This window comes from Triticum aestivum, chromosome 4B, assembly GCF_018294505.1.
Source record: "Triticum aestivum cultivar Chinese Spring chromosome 4B, IWGSC CS RefSeq v2.1, whole genome shotgun sequence".
Classification (NCBI taxonomy): Eukaryota; Viridiplantae; Streptophyta; class Magnoliopsida; order Poales; family Poaceae; genus Triticum; species Triticum aestivum.
The window spans coordinates 362,605,747-362,627,104 of record NC_057804.1 but is presented as its reverse complement, the minus strand read 5'-3'; positions in this window follow the sequence as shown (position 1 = coordinate 362,627,104).

Genomic DNA, 21,358 nt, shown 5'->3' with positions numbered 1-21,358 from the left:
GGGAAGAATGTTGGGGGCAAAGAGGGGAAAACAATGGAGTTACCAAAGCAGCCCTTTTCCGTTCATGTGGCAGGGGTAAAACAGGAATATCGCAGGGCTAAACTTTCGGGCGCGTGATATTTCGATGTGAGCGGGAAGTTTGAAAGCTTTTGGCGCCTAAAATTATAAGTATTCTGCTCTCGTACGGCCGACTATGATCTCATGGCCGACAATTTGTTTGTTTTGCACGCAAAAAGTGCAAGTTTTGAAAATCAATGTCTCCAACTCGAAACTTAGATTGTCCATTCAATTCAAATATGGATCATTGAGCTACTACAAGAAAATACCATCATACGGTCCAATACAAATGAAATTCCAAATGTGTTTATCCTAAATATGATGACAAAAGAAAAAATGTGTATGTGTATGAATAAAGTGGATGATTATAAAGTTTGAACATGCCCGTATGTGTATATCTCTAGGTTTGATATATGAATTTGAAATCACGACATCCCGGCTTAAAAAATGTACCTCCATTTAAATGAATTACAAAAGCTAATGATGGAGTCGAATTCCAAATTCCAATCTTTGGTTTGTAATTCTGGTACATTAAGGTATATCACGCATGTTCAAAAGTATCGTTATCTCATAGTACAAACTGTGAAACAAATTGATCAACCATGAGTGCACAATATCTCAATTATGCTAAAGTCCCTCAAATATAGACACCTCACTCTTTATCTGAAGTCAACCCCCCTGCCACACACAGACACACACATAGAGAAGTCGTTCTCTCCCCCAAACAGCAACACACGAGCACATTAACACCCCTCTCTCTTGTAAAGTCCGGACCCCAACATAGGTCTCTATCACTTTGTCTCTCGGGCACGCACACATCTCTTCCCTCACTCTCTAGGTCTCCCTCTATCTCTCTTACCCAAGCACATGCACTATGTAGAGTGTATATTTCTCATACACACAAACGTCGCCCCGAAACATCTATCTCCCTAGTTATGTGGTTCTCGCGCACTCACCTCACACACCACCCCCACTGCAAACAAGCACACTTTGTCTCCTTGTGCACCACTCTCCTCTTTCTATCTTTCCCACATGCGGACCCGCCCCAGCTCCTTCCCTGTATGCATATATGTCGTGACTCCTTGCATAGCTCCCTAATGTATAATCGTTCTCGAGTTTGCACATTGTTCTCTACACCATATATTCTAGATCTCTCATGAAGTCCCTATCACACACACGATGACTCGCTTCCCTTGCGTCTCCGTTCATAGGCCAATTTCGGACAACATCAACATTGTCTCCCTATCTATACGCCATTTATGGACACAAATGACCCCTCTCGCCCCCTCTCTTCCTCTCTCTCTTCATCGCTAGCTCTCTCTTCCTCTCGCTCTCACACCCCTCTCCCACACACACACTCGATACCTCTTCCAAATAGTCTGCTCCCCCCGCCTGCACCTGTGCTATCCCGCTACTACACATGTCACACCATTCCCCCTTCCCTTATACTAGGTTTACATCATCAGTGGTCTCTCTACTCCACATACACTCTCTCCCTCTCACACACAAACGCGTGCACAAACACACACAGACACGCACAAACACCCATTTATCTGGATCCTCATCTCTCCCCATGTCCGCATGTGTATCTCACACACTCACTCTCTAATTATGTATATGTGTCTCCATGTTACACAACACAAAGCCCCATGTACATGTCTCTCTCTATCCTCCACACAAATAGACACAAAGAATCTGTTATCATTGCCTCAGTATCTAACATATCACACACGCACACTACCTCTCTCTCTCTCTCGCAAACACGCTCAACAAGGGTTTCCCCGTGAATAACTTACCATCTATTCATCAACAGTCGTGGCAGTACGGCGAACACGAGACGTGAAAAACAATAAATCTACACGTGCTTAGACCACCTAGTATGACTACTAGGACTAGAGCAAGCCAAAAAGCGCGCCGCCGTCACCCCCTCCTTGTCGGCGACGGGAAAATCTTTGTTTTACACAATCGAGAAGTTATTGTGCTAAGGCCCCACATGCCGAGGCATTGAATAGAATGTAGATGCTAGTTTACGGAAGCAAGTATCGATAATATGTTTGTATCTCCATACTTATATTTCTTCTCTTATAAAAAACCGAGTTGGTGATGATGGTACGTGTGCCATCTTGCAATATAGACCGTCCGATCTATATCTGATGGATGGAAATTAAACTAAAATATACCCGCACCCCTCTCCACATTTGCAGACAAGGCCTTCCCTCGTTCATCCTTATCTCCAACAAACCTCATTGTTGAGCAATTAAGAAAGGAAGCCTATGGAACAAACTGGCCTGGTGGGCGCTGCCGGCGTCGTCAATCCCCATGCCTCCGCTCAGTCCGACCACCAACCACCACCACACCCCACTCCTCTTCACCACATCTCATATTTCTCGAGATATCATTAGTTTTTACACATGGGATTACTCCCGCAAGGGTCAATCACAACAAGTGTGTTATAAAAAAATGCATCTTGATGTTCCGTGCAATGCACGGATCTTGCTAGTACTCCTACACAAGACTAAGTTGGTGATGCTGGTGTGTCTGCCATCCGTCGTTTCTCACCATTAGATCTACATCTAAGGATTGTGAGGTAAGTTGTTGCCTTTTCTCACCAACATCCCACTTGTCTACCAATTTGCAGAAAAACCCATAATTAGTATCTTAAAACTAACCACATCCCTCCCTGACCTCACCAAAATAGCCCAAGGAATATATTCTAATTGAAACAAAATATATCTCTAGTGACATATGTATATCAAAATTAGAGTGTTTTGTACCAAGTTTTTGAATAAGTATTATTCTAATTATGATTCGTTGCAACGGACAGGAACATTGCTAGTATTTCCAACCATGCATTTTTTCCTAGTATTCCATAGTTTCGAGTTTTCCATCAAGATATTAGTCACTCATGGTTGATATTTACTTTCAATCATGTACACATATGCACTATGTAACTAGCCTTGCTTATTGGCTTCCAAAGCTTAACTTTCACTCCTACTTACAATATATAGAGTATTTAACAAAAAACTACCACTTTCAACCAGCCCTAGGAAGAATCCGTTGTACAAAAAATAGCAAAAACATACCAAAAATTTCTTAATCCACGCCAAAAACTACTACCTAGTACTCCTACCGATTAGGTTCGTTTAAACCCATTTATGACAGGGTTGACCCACACATCCGTGCTGATGAGGCAGCTTAAACCAACACATTTTGTTTGACCGTTGACACGAGGGACCCACATCTGACCTTCTATCCTGTTTCCCCCCTCAAATCATTATTTTTCCTGAACATTACTTCAAACAGTACTGATGCGTGTTCATCGGTGGCGCCGGTGATGAGCGAGTTGGCCGCCGCTCCGCCGGACGGGCCAGACGCTGCGCTGGCCTCCGCATGGGTTGGCAGGCTAGCCCGAGCGTGACTCACGAGCGAGCAAGCCGCCACACTGGCCTTCGCTCGAGCCAGATGGCTGGCCTAAGCGTGGCACGCGCGAGCAAGCCTCCACGCTGCCGTGCCAATCTAGCTAGCAAACCTTGCAGACAAGCAACTGGATGGAGCTATCTTGGCTAGCTAGTGGCCGCGAGCGCCGGACGGAGCTACCATCCGGGCTGCCGCAACATGGGCTCCACACCGCCGGCGGTTTTGACCTCGCCTTCTGCTGGCGGCGGTAGCTGCGTCCCATGGCCGAGGATGACTAGGTGGACGGGCCGGAGGCAGGAGGTCACTTGAGGATTTTTGTTGGTAAGAGCATGTACAATGGTTGATAAGGTAGTCTTATCTTAAGTCTGCCACGTATGCAAGTGGAGTAGTTTCTTGGCATTTTAGTGGTTTCTTGCATTATTAGGGGTTTCTCGTAAGGAACAATGTACGTACTACTAGCGACAAAAGGCGATTCTAGGTTGCGTTGTACTCCAACGAGTACTACTAGTGGTCGTGGGAGTGTATACCTTGTTTTGTGGGTTCGATCCCGGTCGAACGCAGGACGACCTTTCAAAAAAATAGTACTACTACAGTTCGCTGCGAGCCAATATTTTACACGGGTAGTTTGAGTTTTAAAGTGAGCCGGACGTGCGGCCCCACAATCTGGGTGCACTGGACAGCCTAGCCACGTGAACGCATTTTCCTTCCCAGCATCCCGTGGCTCGCGTGCTCGCCCTAGCCGCACCTCGCTTGCAGCTTCCTCATCAGCTAGTAGCATATTTAAACTAGGGCCTCCCAATTAAGCCCGAGGAGCCGGAAAAGTCTAGCGGGGCATTGGGAACTGTGCAATATGGCTCTGTACGTAAAGTGCTCTACTACTACTCTGTAGCTTGTGGCGTTGCACGCATGGACTTCACTCCATTATCGGCTCTACTATAAAAGAAATTCCTCTTGACGTGTTTTTTTGAAATGGAGGCAAAAGCTTTGCTTCATCTCATTCATAAAGAAGGAACTACTAACAAAGTTTGACGAGATCCATTACACCTCCACAAATGGAAGCGAAAAGCCTAGTCTCGCTGTATCAAGTCACTCAAATGTTCCGCCCTCGCATTAACTGTCGCTGATAAACAAGCTGCTAGTGTGTGCTTGAGAGGAGCGGCTGAGTAGGCCAGCTACGTGAGAGGAGCGGCTGAATAGAGCATCGAGAGTACCCACTAGGCCACTACACAGGTGTACTTCCCCTGCATTGATAGTACAACGATGGTTCTAGAGAACAGTAGTACCCTCCACTTCCAGCTGTAGCTCCTTGGCCCTGAGATTCAAGAGTTCAAAACTGGTGCACTATACTACACTAGAACTAGACTAGAAGTACAGTACATCGCACTACTAGTTGAGAAAAGTAGTACTAGTACTGCTACAACACGAGTACGTACTCCTCCGTCACATAATGTAAGACGTTTTTGACACTAGTTGGCGTGTACAAAAAATGGCAAAAACATACCCAAAATTTCTTAATCCACACCAAAAACTACTACCTACTGCCAAAAATTTCTTACTAGTGCTATTATTTACAGTATAATGCAATCCCATAATGTTCCGTAATGCTAGTACTAGTAGTAAATAATAGCCTCACCCCTTCGCTGAGGAACGATCTACAATTGGAAGGGATGAGGCCCTGCGGTTACTACACTCTTATCTCCTCCTCGCCAGTTCCCCTCCCCCCGAAGAGAAGGCAGTTCGTCGCTGCTCCCATGGATTCTCAAGGTGGTTCTCCTCCTCGTCGGGGCTGGGAGACCTTGAACGACGATCCTCTGGGAGAAATCGCATGCCGCTCCGACGTCCTCACCGTTGCAAGACTCGGTGCTTCCTGCACCAACTTTTTCAAGATGCTGCTTAAATAGGCTTGGGAAAAGGCCATGCTTGTTGGTCTTCCAGGCATCCTCGAGGAGAAGGTTCTTCTATGGGACAATCCTTCGAACAGTCCACCGCTCCCTGGCCATGGTTGCACGTTGACTCCGCTAGAGTTGCCGATGTTGAGAGGTTGTCGGATTTTGTCCGATGAGAAGGTGAGTAATGGAGTTTGATCATGTAGTACTTAGTTATTCCATTTCCATCCCGCAATTTCTCCGCTGCCCACCGTCTTATATATAGGTCTGGGTCAGTGCCAACGAAGATTGGCTTGCATACCTCCGGCCGGATACCACCATCATTTTGCACATCCACAGTAGTGCGACCGTTCTGGTAGACCCCTTCTCCACCATTGGGATCGGCCTTCCGGACTGGCTGGGCTTGAATACATATGATGATGCCTACATGAGATTGAAGAAGATAGCAATTGCGGACCCGCCGACAAAGTGACGCAGCTATGACGATTACTATCTCATCGCGGTGTTTGACATAAGGATTGCCATCAATGCAAGAGGTAGTAACGGCAGAGGCTGGCGCATGTTGGCGGTGACAGATTTTTACCCCTACACATTCGAAGACACTATGCGCCATCTAGGCCGCATCTTCGCGGTGACAAGCCAGGGGACTTGTTTCATCTGGTTGCCATCCTACGGTACGGGAGATTACAAACGGAATGCACAAACCATCATTTGCATCCCTAACGGTACTCCATTATTTTGCAGGGACCAGTCATCCCCCGATCAAAATAAGATCGCCGATCCTGGATGTGCATTTGCATCTGTAATTCGGTCTAACCTGGAACCTTGTAGCTGACTTTGGCATATTGGGATCAACTATCTTAGCATTCGTTACCCATGGTACCACTGATGTGCAACATGGTCACACAATCTACCACGGTCGGACCGTCACCATCTACCCAGGTATTCCATTTTTTAACCCTCTCGCCTTCTCTTTCATTGTTGTACTAGTAGTATACTTAGTAGTACTAGTAGGAGTACTTTTTACCTTGGAGGACACGTATAGCTAGCTAGGCCCTTGAAGACTTGAACCCACTAGCTGCCACCATTTTTGTTTTTCCATGTCTTACTATCTCATCCATGTAGCCAAGAGTGGCTATATATAATAAGCCGATTATTTTACTTCCTCTATACCGGAGTAGTACTATTTGCTCCACAGTATTACTGACCGCCATATTTGAGCACAACATTATTATGCATGGACCTTGACTATGTACGTCACCATGTGTCCAGATCTGGGATACCACGTGTACCAGATGAACGACGCCGAGTTCGACCCCCGTGATGCTACGCGGGTGCCGAGGAACACTCTTGGAGAGTACTCGCTTTTCATCGGGGACAGCTACCCCATTGTGAAGCAGATGCCACCTTCCGTGCATGACACTAAAGGCCTGCCATTCATGAAGCATGGTTGTGTATTCAGTGCGCACCGCTGGATGAACAACATGTTGGGACACGCTATCCCTGATTTATGCCGCTTCAGCTTGGATGAGTCTCCATCGTGTGGAACCAGACTAGAAAGCTGCACAATGATTCCCGTTGCCCACCGCTATGGATCATGCCATCCATGAAGAACACTTGGGACTGGAACATGGAGGAGGACATGTAGCCCATCTATAACGTGTAAGTGGAGTATGGTAATTGTGAATGGTAGCGCTGTGAATATATGTAGACTAGTCGTGCACAAATTTATCACATGAATTGGAGATGAACTTGTGTGGCATACTGGCATTTGTCCTTTAGAATTTATTACTAGTAAATGTGCTATGTGTATGTGCAACTTGTGTGGTTGTTGCACGGGCTCCAACACACTCTTTGAGAAAAAAGGTGGCACAGCTTTGGATATACGTGACGTGGCGGCATCATACCATAGCATCGTTCGCTATAGTTGTAGTACACTCCTACTAGGACAACAACTATAAAACGTTGCGCTTGGATCTTTGCCTCTTCAGGAGGTTCAATAGTTCGTACTCGTGTGAACCTTGCACTTGGCTCTTCGCCTCTTCAGAAGGTCCAACAATGATGATACTACAGTACAATATGCTTCTGGCAATCTGACACCGATTAAACTGCTGCACGTCCACCGCGAGGGCGAGGGCGAGGGCGAGGGAGAGGGAGAGGGAGAGGGAGAGGGAGAGGGCAATGTAGTCAAAACCCTCTCCTCGTCCTGCGAACCACCGCACGCGTGGGTGAGGGAGAGGCGTAGTAAGCAAGCTTCTCCTCGTTCGGCGAGTTGACGGGACACATCAAAGCAGTACTAGTACTAGTAGTAGTCCATACTGCGTCCTTTCCGATTAATATGGCTTAATTTGAAACGAGAAAAATACACCGGCGGTCAACGTATGTAACAATACGCCCTTTACGGTCACTATATATAGTTTTGCGGCGATTATACGATCACTAGCTCATCGTAGAGCACCGTATTGCACCCTACTAACCGGCCACATAGTCGACGTGGCACTTTGTTGACTGGTTAAATTGTCACCCGGTTTCTGGGTCCCACCTGTCAGTTGGCAGAGCAAAAAAATCAGTTAAACAAAACTTTACGCAGGCGCGACACAAGTCCAACCCTTGCGCGCGAACCGCCCTGGCTGTGTATGTGAGTGCATGCACGTGTCCTCCCTTGGTCTTCCAACAAAGAGTGTACATCGGCTATAAAACAAAGAGTGTAGTACATGATGTACATCTACACTTCCAATGCATTTAGCCTTTAATCTAAATTGATATTGATTGACTAATGCACCAACTTGTGCTGTAGGTATAGGCTACATGTCTATCCTTAATTACAGCATGCAACGACCTTCATTTAATCTTCTTATCTCAATGGTTGCATGCACACATAAGGCTGCTACTTTTGGGCATTAATTATGCCCTGGTCAATGTGTAAATCTCTAAATGTATAGTCTTTCACGGACGTAGGGAGTAGGTTGAGCACTTGAGCGTGAGCGTGTGTGTTGCGTCGTGTTCTGTGTGCCGCATGGGTGCGTGAGTGTTGCGTGCGTCCATGTGTACGTGTGAGTGTTGCATGTTGCATGCATGCATGCATGCATGCATGGGGCTTACTCCCTCCCATTGACATGTTCATATTTCAAGCTTCCTCTGTTCCCTCCATATGGTGATACTCCCTCTGTTCCCAAATAGTACGGAGTAAAAACCTCCCTCTGTTCCCAAACATGGAGTATTTGTCTTTCTACAGATTTCAACAAGTGACTAGGTACGGAGCAAAATGAGTGAAGTGAGCATAGAGGCATAGGGATACTGTAGAAAGGAAGTCCTCGCGATCCATTATTCCCCATCTCGGTTAGAGAGAACTATTCAACTAGTCTTTGCAGTGAAGTGACAATACACGCTCCAGCAGATGGGACACGTAATTAATAAGCTGAACCAGCGTGTTGGTGTTACTAAATCAGCCTTACCCAGTACTGCCATCATGTTTGCCAGTAGAGAACGCTTCCGCAAATACGCCTACACACCTCTATCCTCCATTAACTGACATATGGGCCCTCTTGTGGTAGACCCACATGTCATCAGTGTAACTATTTACACTCCGAAGGACGGTATATCCTGGTAGTAGTACTAGTAGAATTGAGATTTAATGCACATTCTTCCCCGTCTTGCACTCTTCTTCCTCCTCTCTTCCCCATCGTCGGCCGCACACCATTTACCCCCGCTCACTGCTCGCCCGCCCGTGCCATCTTCCTTGGTAGCTCGCGCGTACCATATCCCCCCGCTCACTGCTCGGCCACATGAGGAGAAGCTTCTTCGCTCGCCCGCCCGAATCCACTTCCCCGCTGGCTCGCAGGCACTGAAAACCCCAATGGCAGAACCGACTGACACGCAGAGCCGCAATTGGAATTCCCTTCCCGATGTTCTCTTGGAGCAGATCTGTAGTCATATGGACCTACTCAGCACCGTCCGTCTAGCCGTATGCTTGGTGTCTTTGTACCGTCTACTCGTCTGCAACCTGCCGGCTCTTTTCAAGACACCCTGCTTGCTGATGCTCGATCCTCGCAGATGGCCCAAACACCGACTTGACGATCCTACGGAGGTTGCCGTGGTGCCCCTCGACATGCTACCACTAACCGTCCACCTGTCCTTCATGCACGACCACTACTGGGCGGACATGAAGGCCAACTGGATCGTCCTCATCCACCACACTGGTAGTCCGTGGCATCTCGTGGATATCTACACCCAGCGAGAGATCACCCTTCCATCGTTGGATACCACCGCCATCGAGCCTCGCGGCCCACCGGACACTCCTGCCTACTACGCACGAGTCGCGTCAAGCTTTTGGCTCGACCTCTGTTTGCAGAAAGTTGTAATCTATGAAGTGCCCACACCATCAGAAGACTACATGGATTACAAGCTCATTGCCTTGTTCAATATGGGATTAGTCTATCTGGAATCCGGTCGCCATACATGGTTATGGCTCATCATCAATCCTATTGAGGCAACATTTCTGTCTGATGCTATAGTGCACGATGGCATCATTTACGCGGTCGACGCACAGATTGGCTGCCTATACTGGTGGAATCTATCGTCGTGTAATTGTTCTATCTCATCTCATCTTTACCTTATGAATATGACTGCCTGTTCATTTGTTACAAATTTAGAATGCATAACATGTCTATAACCACATCATTGCTATATGTTCCTCTCATTTCCTAGATTTTTATGACCACACATGTTATTGTTAGAGTTGATATGAGAACAATTGGCATCTAATGATTGTTAGAATACATATTATGAGCATAACATCATGATTGCTATATGTTACTCTCATTTACAAGATTTTTATAACAACGCATGCTATTGCTTAGAATCTATTATATAATTAAAACATAAGTAAAAGAAGCCACCATGTTCATCCACACAGATTAAAATATCTCGACCATTAACAATTTAGTATGAACGGACGAGATTTAAAGATATAACGTTACATACAAATATTATGTTTAGGCATATATACTGTGTTGCACGTACAAACTCTCGGTCACGTACACATGTCATCTATGATGGAAAAGTGCCATCACATCACGTATATGACAAGGACACTTACAAGTTTACTAGGCTAACCCCCAGCACGTGTTGTTAAAAAAAACCCACCAGCACATGCGTGTTTGTACGTGAAAAGCTAAAACGATGAGTTAAAAGTCCATTGATGCAAAAACAAAAGAAAAAAAAGTCCATGTCTGATTCGGCTATGCACCTGCTGGAAAAAAGGGTAGAGTCCATATCTAATATGGCTATGTAGCTGTCACGTGTCCTGTGTTTTTCTTCGAAAAGTATGGCTGCGATTTCTTTTTGCGGGATTTGCTGGAAGGAAGTAAGTACACTATACACCTCCCACGTTTTAGCGTAGGCGATGAGTTCCAACTATGCAAAAAAAGAGGAACAAATCCTTCGCTATGAATCCATCACATGCATGACCAAAAAAAAATAATTGATATATTTTTTGGTCTCCGCACGTCACAACTGATTGGTCGCCGGCAAGAATATGCATGGCATATGGCTGATCGATTTCCGGCTAGACTATTCACGTTTGCAAGCTGAGAATCACACGGACACACATCCATTGCCCCATATGGCCTCTATACAAACGCTCGACTAAAATAGACATGAGCACACTCCGCATGCATACACGTCTGGACACCTGGCCAATCACGATCAGAACAATATAGACAATGATAATGTCAAACGTCTATCAGGCACTAGAGGAACATAATTATTGATCTGGATAATGCCCACACGCCCGTTGTCCATTGAATAGTAGACTTTGATGTATTATAGCATTGCAAAATATCGGAGATGCCATGACGGACAGATGGAAGGCATGGCAACAATGCCATCATCTTACTGCACATATTCTGCGTCTCATAGATGCTTCCACCCCAACATGTTTGATAAATCAAGCTTCGTAGGTACACTGTAAATAAACAATTATCACCATGGCTTCCCCCACCAGAAAACAACTCTGGCTTTCAAGAAGTTGAGTGAGGTGATTAAATGGTTAATATGAAAGTTATGGAGAACAGATGCCGCAAAAAAGGGTTATTGAGAGGAGAAAAAAAATTAAGAGTTTAATTATGATATACGCACAATAGTCTATTCTATATAACAAGGTTATGAAAAGAAAAAATATATAGACCACGCAATTAAAAAATAAAAGTTCCAACAGAAAAAACATTAAAAGGAAAATCTAATACAAAATAAGATGTAAGGTTAAAAAATATAGGGAGTCTACCAATGCAAATAATATTGTATGTTAAAGTGATATTCCTATTCTTGATACTCCATTCCGCAAAACAGTGTTATTGAGAAGAGAAAAATAAGTGTTTACTATGCACAGTAGTCTATTCCATATAATGAGGTCATGAAGTAAATATTGACCATGTAATAAAAAAATAAATGGTCACATGGAAAAAAATTAAAGTAAAATCAGAGCATAGAGAGCCTAGGCGTACAAAAAATATATGAAGAGTCTAGGCGTACAAAAAATATTGGATGTTCAATAGATATTCCTATTCTGGATAATCGATGTGAGTTATTTAACATGGGTTAGGACATAGATCTAAGAAAAAGTAATCCTCCTTTGAAACAATTTATATTTCCCTTAGATCGGGCATAATACAAGTAATCAATCAGAGCATAGAGAGCCGTCTTATTTTCTTTTTATAAAGAAAAACTGCAGCGGACTAAGTATGCACATCTCAAAATAAGTATGCAATTGAGAAATACAACATCGCTAAGTTGCAAAGGGAGGCGATACAAATGATTTTTTTTGAATATGTTTGAAGATACACAAACACCTTTTGAGAAGCATCAAGTGCATAATCTAGCCGCGCAAATGCGCGGGTCACCCCGCTAGTTGATATGAGAACAGTAGTAGTAAGTGCTATGGTAGAATATGAGTAGGCGCTGTCATAGCTGTTTTCCTCTCATTGTTGAACCATGACATATTGCTAGAATATGAGAGCCATTGGCTTATTTTTCTTAACTTGGGGTATGATTATGACCACGACATTGCAATTCTCTGTCTATGATATGTGTCACTGTTATAATAATCTTAATTCCACACATACTCTGAACATGATTGTTTATTTTTGTCCTTTTGGTCTCCAATTTGAATTGTTGTAGCAGACGCAAATGCGCTGGCCTTCATGATTCCAGGACCTGGAATCATACCAGCCGATGGGTGGTGGTTTATCGCTCATTCAGCTGACGACGGTCATTTGATGCTCATTCGCACGTACCAAATTGACCAAACCATTACATCAAACCACATGCAGTACAATGCGTGGGGCGTTCATGACATTGATGGATATGGCTGCTTCGTGTTCGAGAAAGATCCCATCTCCATTGGGCCAGGCGTATTCAACTGGAGGCGGGTTTACAGCCTTGGCAACCAGTCCTTGTTCCTCGGGCTCAATTATCCGATCATCCAACCAATCATGAATCATATCACCGGCGATGATTACTGTGCTATGCAACTTCCATTCGCGAGGGGGGGCTGTGTTTACACATCATACCATGGGTTTCATGAATCACCATATCCAGAGATTCGTCGACACAACTTGTTACCATAATCTTCAATGTGTGAAAGGAATCAAGCTTCCATGCGATGGATGGCTTTTGCAAACCCGACATGCGATGATGTGGTTCATGCCAACAACAAATATGCACAACTTGATTCGTGCTGATATCTAGACTGAGCCATGTATTCTGCTGCTGTAGCACGACCCTCTTTTGTTGGATATTATGTACTGTTGTTAGTTTGAAGCACTCCTCTGGTTTGAAGGATAGATACCTTCCTGGGATCAAGTGCATCCTAACTCACCTATGTAGCATGTACAGATAATGATGATGGAGATGCTATGCAGAAGCCATATATATATATCAGTTAGGCTTGAAGTGCGTACTTGTTAGTTAAACCTATGTATAAATTGTGACACTAAATACGACTAGTAAGTAGTACAGTAGCAGTACTAGTATACATCGGTCAAATTATTCATCATGTCCACACATTGAATTGACGTGACAACACGCTGCGCGTGAGGTGATACAAGAATCCCGACGGCGTGTTCGGGTATTCTAGACTTCAGATTTGGAGTACCACTTATCTGTCGAAATCTTTCATCATTCACTTAAAACAGTCGATTGATCATACATTGAGTACCATATAACTGGAATTACCGATGCAAGTCGAAGAAGGATTGGTCGGTACTGCCGGCTGGCGTCAAGTTCGATCCCAAGGATCAGGAGCTGATCGAGCACCTTGAGGCCAAAGTGAGTGCTGACAGCGCGAGATTTCAGTCTCTCATCGATTTGTTCATACCAACCATCGACAACGAGCACGGCATATGCTACACCCAACCTGAGAAACTTCCAGGTAAGACACCGATCGTCCGTCTACTTGCACAAACATATTCCTTTGTTTATAGCTCTATTTTTCTTTTTAGACGCAGACCTGGTGAAGCAATTACAATTTGACAGTTAATAAAAAGTGAAACAAGTGACTGCAACATGCCAAAGATGTTATGAAAATGCCAACTAGGTACACTAAAACCTGTATTGCACAATACTGCAGGTATCACATTAAGTGGCCTAAGGAAGCATTTCTTCCAGCGCAATTCCAGGGCGTTCAAAAGGGGCATGTGGACGGGTCGCAAGATACAGTCGGAGTGCGGCATGCACGCGATGTGGCACAAGACCGGCAATACCTTGCCGGTGATGGTCAACGGCCGGTAGACGGGCAGCAAAAAAGGTTCTGGTGCTGCACACCAACAAGAACTTCGACCAGCAGAGGACCAACTGGGTGATGCACCAGTACCACCTCGGGGACCTGGAGCAAGAGAAGGAGCGGGAACTAGTCCTCTACAAGATTTTCTACCAGACGAACACTAGGGCCAGGAGTAAAAAGATTATAAGTTAGTTTGGTATTGGTAGGTGAACTACCTTGTCATCCGCAAGTTGGTATTGTTGTTAACGATCTTTTGATATGAACTTGCATTTGCTTCCAACCATCACGCCGAGGGTCGACATGGATATAAAGCTGAATCATTTGTTTCGAAACGAATTTTTTTCAGGCACTTGATTTTTATTTGATGTGTAGCATAAGCACCCGCCGTTCGAATTCCTAGTTCTCCAATTTTTTTGAAACAAGTGAATGCACTTATTATCACGATAAAAAACAATATCCGTGCTACATCCCAGTTATCAGTCTGTACTTGCACAATTCTCTCGTTTATTGAGCACGTATATTGTTTTTTTAGGTCGAGCAATTTTCAACTGGGCTGTAGACTGCCCAGGGTTGGTTTTGTTTTTAACAGGCCCAGCCCATGACGACAATGGGGCACAAAGATCCAGCAGGTATCTACTGGCCTCTGGCCCGCCAGCGTTAGTTATATTTTGTCTTACAACATCCGCATGCAGTTTTTTACTGAATCAAACACACAACCTAGTTCTATTTTCCTCTTGAAACTCATGTCCTACATCCGTTTTCTAATCTCTACCTATAGTTTTACTAGTTCATATACACGTATCATTATATTGAAAACACATGAAATTCCCTTTTCATATTTACATCCTTATTTTTGTTGTTTTTCCCACCCAGCGTTGATTTTTTTACCACTGGTTTTCCCTTAAACCAACTCAATTGTCCCACGTCTTATTTGCTTACAAAAACAAAACGATTTTTTGGCAAATCAATAAGTTCTTAAAAAATGTTTATCATTTCGGGATAAAAACAGTTCGGCCGAAATATGCAAAATAAGGTTGAACTTTTTGACCGTAGTCCTGGGCAGAAAATGGGCTGTAATAAATTACTTAAGAATTAGCAAATGGGCTGTAAATTATAAAAAATAGCAAATGGGCTTTATGTTGTCTGCCATAGATTTGGAGGCTGACTTGTGGGCCTACTAAGTTCATGCGTACACATGGTTTCTCAAAAAAGAAACTTAGTCAACAATCGACTCTACCAGCGTCAGACCGTTAGATGTCAATCTAACGGCAATCGTGCTTCTTCAGTCTCTGATGTTCCTGCCCCAGCCGCCCAAACCAGCGCCGTTGGAACCTCCTGCTCCCGCCTCCCGTGGCCGGCAGTACTGCCGGGTAGGCCTCACGGCCCCATCATACTCGCATCCCTGGCCTGTCTATCCCTCTACTCACCCACACCTCCTGTTATTTTCCAGCGACGGCAGCCGAACCAGTCAACCCTTGTACTCTCCACCGCGTGGGCAGCCACTGCCGTGTCTTCCCCGGCTTCGTGTCGTTCCCTTCGTAGGCCTCACCGTCGTCCACCGCCCTGGTGCTCTCGGCGTGGCGTGGTCAACGATGTCCATCCAACGGCCTTAGTGGTTCTTCCACCTCTGGTCTTCTTGCCCCAGCCGCCCAAAGCAGCGCCGGTCGTGCCGCATGCTCCTGCCTCCCGTGGCCGGCTGTGCTGCCGCGGAGGCCTCACCGTCCCCATGCTCCTCCCACCGCTGGCCAGGCCATCCCTCCACTCACCCACTCCCCCTGTTATTCTGCAGCGACGGCAGCCTCACACTATAGCCGAACCAGTGAACCCTCGTACTCCTCTTCGCGTGGGCATCCACTACCGCATCTTCCCTGGCTCCGCGTCGTCCCCTTCCTAGGCCTCGCTGTCATCCACCGCCGTGGTGCTCTCGGCACGGCGTGGTCAATGTGGTCAACGACCGACTCCCATCGGACGAGTACTGTACGTGGAGAGGCTGACAACTGGGTCCAGGACAGCCGCAAGGAAGTGCCTCCTTATTACATGCAAAACAATTATTCCTCCACCTGACAGCAGGGACCCACCGGACGGGCCACCGGTATTTCACGGAAAAAACATTTCCCCCGTGACTGCTGGGACCCAACGGACGGGCCACCGTATTTCGCGAAAAAAACATTTGCGCCTGACTGCTGGGACCCACCGGATGGACCACCGTATTTCGCAAAAAAATGTTTCCCCCGCTGTCAGCTCGGACCCACCGGAAGTGCCTCCTTATTACACATAGAAAAATGAATACTCCCCCCTGCTAGCTGGGACCCACCATGGTGGGAGGCTGAGTTGTGGGCCTACTAAGTTGACGGGGATGGAGGGCTTTGTCAACTTAGTCAATATGAACGATTCTAGCTCTAGTGACCGTACGATGTCCATCCAACGGCCGTCGTGCTTCTTCAATCTCTGCTCTTCCTGCTCATGCCGCTCAAACAAGCGCTGGCGGGACTGCCAGCTCCCTCCTTCCTGTGGCCGGTTGTGCTGCCGCGCAGGCCTCACCGCCCCATAGTACTCCCATCGCTGGCCTAGCCATCCCTCTACTCACCCACACCTGCTATTATTCTCCGGCGAGGGCAGATGAACCAGTAAACCCTCGTACAGTCGTACTCCCCTCCGCGTGGGAAACAACTGCCAAGTCTTCCCTGGCTCCGTGTCGTTCCCTTCCTAGGCCTCACCGTCGTCCACCGCCCTGGTGCTCTCGACGCAGCCTGGTCAACATGGTCAACAACCGACATGCATCTGAAGTGGACTGTACGTGGAGAGGCTGACAGCTGGGTCCACGGCTGCACGCAAGGAAATGCCTCCTTATTACGCGCAAAATAATGATTCCTCCCCCTGACATCGGGGACCCACCGAAAGGGCCTCTGTATTTCGTGAAAAAAATGTTACCGCCGCTGACATCTCGGACCCACCAGCTATATCTTCGCACGCAAGGAAGTGCCTCCTTATTATGCAAAAAAATGAATACTCCCCTGTTAGCTGGGACCCAATATAGTGGCAAGCTGACTTGTGGGCCTACTAAGTTGACGGGGACGGAGGGCTTTGTCAACTTAGTCAATATGCACGATTCTAGCTCTAGTGACCGTACGATGTCCATCCAACGGCCGTAGTGCTTCTTCAACCTATGGTCTTCCTGCTCCAGCCGCCCAAACCAGCGCCGGTCGTGCCTCGTGCTCCTGCCTCCCGTGACCGGCTGCGATGCGGTGGAGGCCTCACGGCCCCCTACTACTCCCACCGCTAGCCAGGCCATCCCTCTACTCACCCACACCCCCTGTTATTCTGCAGCGACAACAGCCTCACACCGCAGCGAACCAGTGAACCCTCGTACTTCTCTACGCATGGGCATCCACTCCCGCGTCTTCCCCGGCTCCGCGTCGTCCCCTTCCTAGGCCTCGTCGTCGTCCACCGCCCTGGTGCTCTCGGTGTGGTGTGGTCAACATGGTCAAGGAACGGCTTCCATCGGACGTGGACTGTACTTGGAGAGGCTGATAGCTAGGTCCACGGCCGCAGCAAGGAAGCGCCTCCTTATTACGTGCAAAATAATTATTCCTCCACCCGACAGCGGGGACCCATCGGACGGGTCACCGTATTTCGCAAAAAAAACGTTTCCCCCTGACTGCTGGGACCCACCAGCTACATCTTCGCACGCAAGGAAGTGCGTCCGGGCAAAAAACAAACGATTCACCGCCTGACTGCTGGGGACCCACCAGCTACATCTTTGCAGGCAAGGAAGTGCCTGACAGTCCGGACCCACCTGGTCGAAGCATACGTAGCGTTGTCATTCTGGTCGCGAACGTGTACGTACATATATACTGGTGGATGTAGAGGCACGCACGTGTCATAGTAGAGGCGCGCACATAGCATGTACACGTACGTACATCAGCCAGGGTGCAAGAAAGAAAATACGGCCACGTATGTGTACATATGGGCAGGGTCTCGAACGCCTACTCGCACATACGTACGGCGAGGGATCGTGTTCATGGGGAGGCAACGGAATGCGTCGTGTTCATGGGGAGGCAACGGAATGCGTCGTGTTCATTCGGAGGCAACGGAATGCGTCGTGTTCATCAGGAGGCAACGGAACGCGTGGGAGCCAACCTGCTGGGTCCGAACGGAATGCGTGGTCGTGTTCATCAGGAGGGCTTGGACGGAACAGGCGATGGAAACAAGGCCTAGCGTACCACACAAGGAGGAAACAAACCTCCTATGTTCGGAATGGGGTCCTGTTGATCGAGAGGGGTTTGGCATACCGCAAAACGGAGGAAACAGACCTCCTACGGTCGAAACGGGGGTCCTGTTGATCGGGAGGGGTGTGGCGTACCGCAAAACGGACAAAACAGACCTTCTACGGTCGAAACGGGGGACCTGTTCATTGGGAGGGGTGTGGCGTACCGCAAAATGGGACTCCACGAGATACTATTCATCTCCACTGTCGACCTCCTCCAGCCTCCACGGGCTCCTGTTCATCCAGCCTCCACCGCATGCTACTCCACCAGCTACTGTTCAACCACCCCTCCACCGTCTACTGTTCATCCAGCCCTCCACACCACGGGGTCCTGTTCAGCCACCCTTCCACGGGCACCCCTCCACCGTCTACTGTTCATCCAGCCCTCCACCACACCACGGGGTCCTGTTCATCCAGAGGCAACGCCACCACTCACTGTTCATCCAAACCACCCCGCAACGCTCACTGTTCATCCGAGAGGCAGCATCGATCGGCTTCAGTTAGCAGTAGTAGCGAAGGAATCACTCGATCGAGTTCAATTAACAGCCATCGATCGATCGCTCAGGTTCAGTAACGCGTAGCCTGCAGTGCAATCGCTCGGGTTCAGTTAGAGCCCAATGCCTTGCTCGGGTTCAGTTAGAGCCAATGCCTCGCACACACGTGCGTACATGTACGAGAGAAACACACATCGCTCAGCCCCCGACCTCCCACCGTAACCGGGAACTCCCCGAAATTTTCCTCCCCCTCGCTTCTACCACGGTTTTCCCGTCATGGACGACCCAGAGAATGTCATGCAACTGCATCTCCGGCCCTCCTAGGACGAAAAGCCCATTTTTAATCATCATTTTTTGTCATAGAAGTAGGAGCCCACCACATCTATGATGATACCAGGTTTTGTCACAATTATCGTCATAGAAGTGTCATATGTATGACAGATTTTTTTTTCATTCGGCCCAAAATGTCATGGATGTGTCTTTTTTTTGTAGTGACTTTACGCAAGGGAGAAAGAAGTGGTTAATTATGCTATTACCCTCAAAGCTCGCAGAAGTTCACTCGACCAAAGGGAGTTACCTTCCAGCATGTGGTAAATCTTCTTTGCGAAACCTCCCAAATATTTCTTCAGCTCGTCCCTCTTTCGAGTGAGCTGGTCCACCTTGTCGGACAAAAAGATTTTCTCTTCCTTTAGCTGAGCTGCTTCCTTCTTCACCTCTTCAACAACAGTCTTCAGGGCCGCATTCTCCTCTTCGAGCTTACCGACTGAAGATAGCTTTTTCTCATCCGCTTTAGTCTTCTCTCGAGCCACCTTTTGCGCCCCCGCAAGTTCATTGTCTTTCCTCTCCAATGCCAGCTTCATAGTGTCTAAAGAAATAACATTCTTCAGTCATGCTTGGAGTTGATGGTTTTCACTACGCACATCTATTCGAGTGGAATCACTCGGTTCAAAGGATGGAAAAGAAGAAATGACAAATCACACAGTCGACAAAGTGTTACCTCCCATGGTCTTCACCTCTTCTTGAGCCTTCTTCAAGTTCTTCTTGGCAAGTTCTAGGTCCAGTTGGAATTGGATCTTCTCCTTCTCCAGAGCAACATACTGAGTCCCAAGTTCACAAGATTTCTGAGATCAACAAAAATACAATTCAATCAACGAAGAGAAAGACTCTCAAAAGTATTTCCTCTACTTCTGAGTGGAGAAGAGCAAATCCAGATTGCTATTATCAAAAGTGTTCTAAGACCACTGCCGAATCAAACATTCGACGGTGGTCTCGGGGACTACACCCAGTGGGTGCACTCAGTGTGCCCCCACTGGATCAATTTCCCACTTGGTACTGTCGGATGTGGGGTTCCTGCAGACCCTTGAGGTTCGAACTCTGGGGTGCACGCGAAGATCTTCCCCTACCAATCCACGTCCAACACCTCGCAAGAATCTAAGCTAAACGATGAACAACATGAGGGACACAAGATTTATACTGGTTCGGGCCACCATTGTGGTGTAATACCCTACTCCAGTGTGTGGTGTGGTGGATTGCCTCAGGGGCTGATGATGAATAGTACAAGGTAAAGAACAGCCTCGCGAGAGGTGTTCTTGAGCTGGTGTGGTGTTCTCGTAGAAAGAGATTCGGTCCTCGTTGGCTTGGTGAGAACTCGATGCCTTCCTACTATGGTGGCTATCTCTATATATAGAGGCCCTGGTCCTCTTCCCAAATATTGAGCGGGAAGGGCGCCAACAACGGCCATTTTGAAGGGGAACATCTAGTACAAGCTATCCTGACTAAAGTTGGTCTTCGACTGCCAAAGGCACTAGTGATGACGCCGTCTTGGGCTCCACGGTGACCTCCATCCTGCCGCTCTGCTGGTCTTGGTCTTGTTGCACCAAAATGGTAACCTTTGCCTGATGCCTCGATACTCCACGCCCGTGCTTGCCCCCTTTGCACCAAAGAGGAAACAAGGACAGTGCGCAGGCCGGCGCCTGCCTGGCGCCCGCCTGGTCTCGATCGTCATGGCTTGCGTCATGAGCACCTCGCGAGGTACCCTTGCCTTGATCTCTCCGCCTCCTCGCAAGCCTACCTAGCGAGGCCGCTCCTGAGGAAGCCTTACACCGTCCGCCCCGCGAGGCCTGGCCCCTCGCGAGGGTCTTGAGTTTGCGTTGATGAAGATGGGCTGCACTGGGCCTACACTTGAGCCATGCTGCAGGCCATAGCAGGCAAGTCTGGGGACCCCCGTTCCCAGAACGCCGACAATAGCCCCCGAGCCAAAGGCGCACTCGGACTTGGCTTAGCAGAGAAGCGAAGGGGCAAGTGCGGAGTGCCGCGGGCCCCAACAGCCTGCGACCTTGGGCGCCGCATGGCGATTGATTGGACGTGGGCGTCTCCGCTTCCCCACGCCGCCTCGGCAACTGCCCGACTGACAAAAGGCTTGCCTGGGAAGGTCTTACTTTCATTACTCCCATTTGCC